General features: G+C 53.9%; 1 non-coding gene across 1 annotated transcript; it reads left to right on the forward strand.

Annotated features, from left to right (window-relative positions):
- Nucleotides 1-4,678: 4,678 nt before the first annotated feature.
- LOC124725053 lies at nucleotides 4,679-6,588 on the forward strand. Its single transcript, XR_007006660.1, has one exon. It is a non-coding gene; the product is annotated as a small subunit ribosomal RNA (ribosomal RNA).
- The last annotated feature ends 445 nt before the right edge of the window (nucleotides 6,589-7,033 follow it).

The following is a 7,033-nucleotide window of genomic DNA, read 5'->3' on the forward strand; positions in this document are numbered from 1 at the left end:
AAGCCGTGGACCGGCAATGACTCCACCCGCACCCGTTCGTGGACCACCCCAACCGCCAAACGCGCACCTCCAGCGGATGAACGGCGGACGTTTCCCGCACTCGTAAAGTGCAATCCACCCCTATAACTTGCGTTTCATGAAGAGTTATTTCCAATATGCGACATTCCCGCTGTCCCTATACATGAGCCGCGACCTGTACCACTTACGAGCGAGAGACGCGATCGCGTTGCTCACTGTACGGCGTCCGATACCGAGCCATCAGCATGTCGGTCCCCATGCGCGTTGCACTCGCACTCGCACTCGCAAAAACGTGGGGCAAATATATTACGCGGAAGAGTTATAACAGACCGAGCCCCACTGCATGGGGGGAGTCTTTGTCACTAATGTACACAGATAGAACATTGTGGACTGGAACCAGATTACCCGTACACACGGCGCTGATTAGTAATCAATGCAGAGCCATCAAACTACAGAAAATATATACAACTGTCCGTATACATGCTGAAAGAGTCTGCCCACAATGGGAACCACACGTCAGCCAGACACTCTGATCACGCACCACTCTCTGCTTCTAACAGGCGCACATACAATATGTAAGCACCAGCATGGAACAACATCCAGTGCATCCTCTCCGCCACATTACACAATCCACACTATCACAACCAGACCAGGAGGTCCATGCGGAAAATAGAATATCCCACCCTTTCGACATCCACCATTGCGCAGATAAGGCACCAACACCCACACATGTCCTATACAACGGTGCACCCAACATCACAATAGTACCTCCTGTCACAGCGCACAAACAATGACATGAGTCAAAGACACAGGTCTGACACAAGCATAGAATTGGAGCGCCGCCTCTAATAAGCCAAAGGTGCATCCTGACGTGACAAATCTCATCATGTCACAAGCATTCACTTACTATAATCACTATCAACGAACCTGCCGCCCCGCCCCCCCCCCCCCCCCCACACCTTTCCTTACAACAACGTGTAACCTAACCTAACCCATGTTGTACCTTAACCTAACCCATGTTGTACCTTAACCTAACCCATGTTGTGCCTTAACCTAACCCATGTTGTGCCTTAACCTAACCCATGTTGTCCCCTAACCTAACCCAAGTTGTCCCCTAACCTAACCCATGTTGTCCCTTAACCTAACCCATGTTGTGCCTTAACCTAACCCATGTTGTGCCTTAACCTAACCCATGTTGTCCCCTAACCTAACCCATGTTGTCCCCTAACCTAACCCATGTTGTGCCTTAACCTAACCCATGTTGTCCCCTAACCTAACCCATGTTGTGCCTTAACCTAACCCATGTTGTCCCCTAACCTAACCCATGTTGTCCCCTAACCTAACCCATGTTGTCCCCTAACCTAACCCATGTTGTGCCTTAACCTAACCCATGTTGTGCCTTAACCTAACCCATGTTGTCCCCTAACCTAACCCAAGTTGTCCCCTAACCTAACCCATGTTGTCCCCTAACCTAACCCATGTTGTGCCTTAACCTAACCCATGTTGTGCCTTAACCTAACCCATGTTGTGCCTTAACCTAACCCATGTTGTCCCCTAACCTAACCCATGTTGTCCCCTAACCTAACCCATGTTGTGCCTTAACCTAACCCATGTTGTCCCCTAACCTAACCCATGTTGTGCCTTAACCTAACCCATGTTGTCCCCTAACCTAACCCATGTTGTCCCCTAACCTAACCCATGTTGTCCCCTAACCTAACCCATGTTGTGCCTTAACCTAACCCATGTTGTGCCTTAACCTAACCCATGTTGTCCCCTAACCTAACCCATGTTGTCCCCTAACCTAACCCATGTTGTCCCCTAACCTAACCCATGTTGTCCCCTAACCTAACCCATGTTGTCCCCTAACCTAACCCATGTTGTCCCCTAACCTAACCCATGTTGTCCCCTAACCTAACCCATGTTGTCCCCTAACCTAACCCATGTTGTCCCCTAACCTAACCCATGTTGTCCCCTAACCTAACCCATGTTGTGCCCTAACCTAACCCATGTTGTGCCCTAACCTAACCCATGTTGTGCCCTAACCTAACCCATGTTGTGCCTTAACCTAACCCATGTTGTCCCCTAACCTAACCCATGTTGTCCCCTAACCTAACCCATGTTGTCCCCTAACCTAACCCATGTTGTCCCCTAACCTAACCCATGTTGTCCCCTAACCTAACCCATGTTGTGCCTTAACCTAACCCATGTTGTCCCCTAACCTAACCCATGTTGTCCCCTAACCTAACCCATGTTGTCCCCTAACCTAACCCATGTTGTCCCCTAACCTAACCCATGTTGTCCCCTAACCTAACCCATGTTGTCCCCTAACCTAACCCATGTTGTCCCCTAACCTAACCCATGTTGTCCCCTAACCTAACCCATGTTGTGCCCTAACCTAACCCATGTTGTCCCCTAACCTAACCCATGTTGTGCCTTAACCTAACCCATGTTGTGCCTTAACCTAACCCATGTTGTCCCCTAACCTAACCCATGTTGTCCCCTAACCTAACCCATGTTGTGCCTTAACCTAACCCATGTTGTGCCGTAACCTAACCCATGTTGTGCCTTAACCTAACCCATGTTGTGCCTTAACCTAACCCATGTTGTGCCTTAACCTAACCCATGTTGTGCCTTAACCTAACCCATGTTGTGCCTTAACCTAACCCACGTTGTCCCCTAACGTAACCCACGTTGTCCCCTAACGTAACCCACGTTGTCCCCTAACGTAACCCACGTTGTCCCCTAACGTAACCCACGTTGTCCCCTAACGTAACCCACGTTGTCCCCTAACGTAACCCACGTTGTCCCCTAACGTAACCCACGTTGTCGCCTATCGTAACCCACGTTGTCGCCTAAACCTGCTCTGTAATTGTTATACGACTCGTTCAATTAGTGTAGTGTTGCCCACCCGCAACCCTCGCAATATAGTTCGCTACTCGCACTGCCCGCTCCCCTGTGTATCGCTTCATGTTAAACACCTTGCAAGTCTTGCTGACTTTCCACATGCTCCTGCTGTACACTGTAATGTGGATGGCAGCAGGGCGTACATGCCGCCCCCCCCCCCCCCCCACCTCTCCCCACGTCCCCACCTTGCCCCCTGCCTTCGCAAGGTGGTTGGTGACAAGTTTGCATGTTCAATGCCCTTCGCATGCGACGTACGCAGGCTACGTTGTGGTGCGGCCTGTGTCAACTGTCCGCTGATGTCGTACGCGTGAACCACAATCTGTACTGCACATTCGTCCTTATGTACTGAATGATACATCGTGGCACATGTGTGACCGTACAACGACTGCGCCCAAAAACGGCGGACCATACAGTGCAAATATTGTGCACGCAGCTACGTGTCGTCTCCCTATGAGAGCTGGATTGCAGTGTGGTACGCCATAGAGACGTGTGGGAGGAACGGACGCCGTGGATGGCGATCAGCATGAGCTGTCTGTTGATGTATTCGGACCTAGTCGTCTCTCCTCACACACCGTGATGGCATGGTGCAGCGCGTTCCATATCTGCGACATGCTACAGAAGCCGGTTGACAGTCGTTCGAGCAATGGACATCGCATACGTACGGGGGCCACCTTCCACGTATTGTCTAGGCGTGCACATTTTGTTGCGTGTATGTGGGCAGACGTAGTGTGGCGTGACACCTGACACAGGCATGCAATAATGGTTGAAGTTGCAAATGGCGATGGACGCCTACGTTTTCTGGTGAAGTTACGCAAATGAAGAAATGGTAACCCGTTGTGGTGCGGTTGTTCTCGCTAGGGGTGAATCGGTGATGGCGACGATAGGTTGAGGTACTAACCGGTTGTTCCAGCGATACCCACCATGCCGACGAAACTGAACGGCATCTGGGTGTGAAGCGATACGCGGCGGTGGCTGGGTGGGACCGTCCCCGGCCGGTGAGGGGGCGCCTCCCGGCGTGCTGGCCGCGCGGTGCGTGGGCGCACGCGCTACAGCCGGCTGGTGGGGGCGGCCAGTGGCAGGCGCGCCGGCCGACGGACGCGGCAGGCGTCGCAGCTGCGCGCCGGCGCACCCTGCGCGCGGCGCCGTGCGGCCAAAGTAGGTCCTCGCGGGCCCGGTGCGAAGCGCGGTGGACATCTGCAGTGTGCTGGTCCGATTGAGGACTGTGTGCGTTGAGGATGCGCCGCCGCCCGGCGCTCGGCGCCGCGACGCCGTCTGCTGCTCGGTCGCCCCAGCGGTTCTCGCTGGTGGTTTGTATCGCAGCTGTGCGGATGTGTTGGCGTGTGCGCTGTGCTGGGAGAGTTCGCTTCGGCACCCAAGTGGGGCTTTTGTCCTTCTGTGGCGCTGGCGTTGGAGCTGCCGGTCACCGTAGGTGGCGCGTGTTGTCTCCCGCCGGCAATGCCACGACAGCACGCTCCCGGGCCTCTGTCGGCAGCGGCAAGCTCAGTTGGGAGCACGGGTGGTCGCACCGAAAGCGTCTACTCGCCTAACTCCGGGCGATTGCGCCTCTCTCGAACCCGACCAAGTACTTGGGACGGCGCTGCGCGCCGCCGGGACCTGAGAGGGTTTCGAGGTGTATTGTGCAGGGGAGCTCAGCCTCCTCCTGTTTGCAGAATGATTGAGCGGACGCTTGCGTGTTCGCGCGGGCCCCCGGGACACACTCCCGGGCGGCCGGCTGCTCAGCTCTAGTTGACGCAGCTCCCTGGTTGATCCTGCCAGTAGTCATATGCTTGTCTCAAAGATTAAGCCATGCATGTCTCAGTACAAGCCGCATTAAGGTGAAACCGCGAATGGCTCATTAAATCAGTTATGGTTCCTTAGATCGTACCCACGTTACTTGGATAACTGTGGTAATTCTAGAGCTAATACATGCAAACAGAGTCCCGACCAGAGATGGAAGGGACGCTTTTATTAGATCAAAACCAATCGGTCGGCTCGTCCGGTCCGTTTGCCTTGGTGACTCTGAATAACTTTGGGCTGATCGCACGGTCCTCGTACCGGCGACGCATCTTTCAAATGTCTGCCTTATCAACTGTCGATGGTAGGTTCTGCGCCTACCATGGTTGTAACGGGTAACGGGGAATCAGGGTTCGATTCCGGAGAGGGAGCCTGAGAAACGGCTACCACATCCAAGGAAGGCAGCAGGCGCGCAAATTACCCACTCCCGGCACGGGGAGGTAGTGACGAAAAATAACGATACGGGACTCATCCGAGGCCCCGTAATCGGAATGAGTACACTTTAAATCCTTTAACGAGTATCTATTGGAGGGCAAGTCTGGTGCCAGCAGCCGCGGTAATTCCAGCTCCAATAGCGTATATTAAAGTTGTTGCGGTTAAAAAGCTCGTAGTTGGATTTGTGTCCCACGCTGTTGGTTCACCGCCCGTCGGTGTTTAAACTGGCATGTATCGTGGGACGTCCTGCCGGTGGGGCGAGCCGAAGGCGTGCGACCGCCCCGTGCGTGCTCGTGCGTCCCGAGGCGGACCCCGTTGAAATCCTACCAGGGTGCTCTTTATTGAGTGTCTCGGTGGGCCGGCACGTTTACTTTGAACAAATTAGAGTGCTTAAAGCAGGCAAGCCCGCCTGAATACTGTGTGCATGGAATAATGGAATAGGACCTCGGTTCTATTTTGTTGGTTTTCGGAACCCGAGGTAATGATTAATAGGGACAGGCGGGGGCATTCGTATTGCGACGTTAGAGGTGAAATTCTTGGATCGTCGCAAGACGAACAGAAGCGAAAGCATTTGCCAAGTATGTTTTCATTAATCAAGAACGAAAGTTAGAGGTTCGAAGGCGATCAGATACCGCCCTAGTTCTAACCATAAACGATGCCAGCCAGCGATCCGCCGCAGTTCCTCCGATGACTCGGCGGGCAGCCTCCGGGAAACCAAAGCTTTTGGGTTCCGGGGGAAGTATGGTTGCAAAGCTGAAACTTAAAGGAATTGACGGAAGGGCACCACCAGGAGTGGAGCCTGCGGCTTAATTTGACTCAACACGGGAAACCTCACCAGGCCCGGACACCGGAAGGATTGACAGATTGATAGCTCTTTCTTGATTCGGTGGGTGGTGGTGCATGGCCGTTCTTAGTTGGTGGAGCGATTTGTCTGGTTAATTCCGATAACGAACGAGACTCTAGCCTGCTAACTAGTCGCGTGACATCCTTCGTGCTGTCAGCGATTACTTTTCTTCTTAGAGGGACAGGCGGCTTCTAGCCGCACGAGATTGAGCAATAACAGGTCTGTGATGCCCTTAGATGTTCTGGGCCGCACGCGCGCTACACTGAAGGAATCAGCGTGTCTTCCTAGGCCGAAAGGTCGGGGTAACCCGCTGAACCTCCTTCGTGCTAGGGATTGGGGCTTGCAATTGTTCCCCATGAACGAGGAATTCCCAGTAAGCGCGAGTCATAAGCTCGCGTTGATTACGTCCCTGCCCTTTGTACACACCGCCCGTCGCTACTACCGATTGAATGATTTAGTGAGGTCTTCGGACTGGTACGCGGCATTGACTCTGTCGTTGCCGATGCTACCGGAAAGATGACCAAACTTGATCATTTAGAGGAAGTAAAAGTCGTAACAAGGTTTCCGTAGGTGAACCTGCGGAAGGATCATTACCGACTAGACTGCATGTCTTTCGATGTGCGTGTCGTGTCGCGCAACACGCTACCTGTACGGCTCGCAGTAGCCGTGCGCCGCGTGCGGAACCACGCGTGCCTCTCAAAACTAGCGGCAATGTTGTGTGGTACGAGCGCTGAAGCGCTGGAGCGGCTGGCCTGCGGCACCTGGCGCCTGGCGCCGGTTTTGAATGACTTTCGCCCGAGTGCCTGTCCGCTCCGGTGTGGAGCCGTACGACGCCCGTCGGCCGTGAGGCCGTTGGACACAGAACGCTGGAACAGGGGCCGCCACACGCCTCACTCCCGCCTATGCGACCGTCTCGAAAGAGACGGCGGAAACTTGAGAAAAGATCACCCAGGACGGTGGATCACTCGGCTCGTGGGTCGATGAAGAACGCAGCAAATTGCGCGTCGACATGTGAACTGCAGGACACATGAACATCGA

Source organism: Schistocerca piceifrons, unplaced genomic scaffold, assembly GCF_021461385.2.
Source record: "Schistocerca piceifrons isolate TAMUIC-IGC-003096 unplaced genomic scaffold, iqSchPice1.1 HiC_scaffold_1024, whole genome shotgun sequence".
In the NCBI taxonomy this organism is placed as follows: Eukaryota; Metazoa; Arthropoda; class Insecta; order Orthoptera; family Acrididae; genus Schistocerca; species Schistocerca piceifrons.